Source organism: Rana temporaria, chromosome 2 (genome assembly GCF_905171775.1).
Source record: "Rana temporaria chromosome 2, aRanTem1.1, whole genome shotgun sequence".
In the NCBI taxonomy this organism is placed as follows: domain Eukaryota; kingdom Metazoa; phylum Chordata; class Amphibia; order Anura; family Ranidae; genus Rana; species Rana temporaria.
This window is the reverse complement of record NC_053490.1, coordinates 56,342,735-56,344,939: the sequence shown is the minus strand read 5'-3', so window position 1 is coordinate 56,344,939 and position 2,205 is coordinate 56,342,735.

The window sequence follows — 2,205 nt, the reverse complement described above, 5'->3', positions numbered from 1 at the left end:
GACTCGGCGAACCCCGGTTCTTCTGCAGCTCTCCGGTGCCTTCTTCTTCAGCGCTGGCTGCCTGCTATGTTTGTGTGTTAGCTCGATTTCAAACAGGCAGCCAGCGCGGTCTTCTGTGGCGTCAGGGTCTTCTCTTCCTTTCTTCCGATCTTGCCTCGTCGCCTGTTGTCACTGTAATGATGGAAGCGCGCCTTGCATCACATTTATATAGGCATCACCGTCCCATCATGCTCCGGTAGGTACCCACGTGGTGGGTGCACGTGGGTAGGCACCCACCACGTGGGTACCTGCCGGAGCATGATGGGACGGTGATGCCTATATAAATGGGATGCAAGGCGCGCTTCCATCATTACAGCGACAACAGGCGACGAGGCAACATCGGAAGAAAGGAAGAGAAGACCAGAAGACCCTGACGTCACAGAAGACCGCGCTGGCTGCCTGTTTGAAATTGAGCTAACACACAAACATAGCAGGCAGCCAGCGCTGAAGAAGAAGGCACCGGAGAGCTGCAGAAGAACCGGGGTTCGCCGAGTCAACAGCGGAAGAGGGGAGAAGATGGAAGAAGCCCCCCGGAGTCCGGAGAAGCCCCCCCGGAGAGCGGAGAAGACCCCCGGAGAGCGGAAGACCCCCGGAGAGCGGAAGAAGAAGCCCCCCCTGGTAATTGAGCTAATAACGAAGACAGGGGGGGCATCCGGAGCAGAATAATAAAATATTTTAAAAAGCCTTGTGTTGTGTGTTTACTAAATTTTACTTTTTGCCTCCAGGTGAATGGATAGGGGTACGATGTACCCCATATCCATTCACTTAGGGTGGGGGGCCGGTATCTGGGGGCCCCCTTATTTGAGGGGACTCCCAGATTCCGATAAGCCTCCGCCCGCAGACCCCGACAACCAATGGCAAGGGTTGTCGGGAAGAGGTCCTGTCCTCATCAACATGGGGACAGGGTGCTCTGAGGTGGGGGGGCCCGCAGTGCGCCCCCCTGCCCCAGAGCACCCAACCCCCCCATGTTGAGGGCATGCGGCCTGGCACGGCTCAGGAGGGGGGGGACGCTCGCTCGTCCCCACTCCCATTCCTGGCCGGCCGGGTAGCGTGCTTTGGATACGGGTCTGGTATGGATTGTAGGGGGACCCCCTACGTCAATTTTTCGGCGTGGGGGGGTCTCCTTACAACCCATACCAGACCCATGCCGGTTTTGAATTAAAAAATTGCCGTGGAGTTCTCCCTCAGGAATGCATAGCAAATGCCGTCGCTGGAATGGGCCTTTACAAGGTTTGGCTAACTTTCCACATTGTAAAACCAGCCCTAATTTTGCGCCGGCAAATTCGGAACTTAGGCAGAAATCAAAGTGCTGAAATGCTTTGAAAATCTGCTTAAGTCCTCATTTGCATACGCAAAGCTGGATTTCAATGAGAAATGCCCCCAGTGGCGGATGCGGTACTGCATCCTAAAATCTGACCGTGTAAGTGTCTTACACATGTCAGATTTTCTGCCTAACTTTGGAAAAAGCCTTTTGAGAATCGTTTCCAAAGTTAGGCACAGAGATACGCAGGCTGAACAGCAGTTAAGTCTGCGTATCTCTTTTGAGAATTTGGCCCGTCATTCATTACAGCTCACAGTATATTAAAACTCTGTGGCAACAAAGACTACCTAAAAATAGATTTGTTATCAAGTCAAAATTCATCAGATGGGGGTGCAGTTGCTTCATGTAAGCCAAGAAATTTTTACTTTAGATGGAATTGTGTAAGTTATGTTGTTATTGTTTTTTTGTGTGCTCACAATGATTTTAGTGGGGGTTTTTTGTTTTCTAAATCATCGTTTTGATAAAAATTTGCATAAATATCATGGGATCTACAAAATCAGTAGCACCCTCCTTTTTATTCTATTTCCCCAGAGCTTTTAGAAAAGGTATGGTTTTGAAAATCTTGAAGCTGTAAATCAAAAATTATTAAATAAAAGTAAAAAAGTTTAACAAAAATTGGACCCCTGAGATTAAAAGTGGAAAGCAGGGCCTGGCAGCAAAAGAGTTACGTAAATAAAAAAAAAAGGAAGTTTTCTATAGACAAGATGACTACATGAAATCAAACAAGATGGGTCAATCCAAGCTAATATGTGATAATAAATGTAATATAAGGAAGGATGGTCAGGGGACAGGTGAATTGTGAAATGTGTCTCTCCAGACTAACTGCCTACTATAAAAGAAGATGC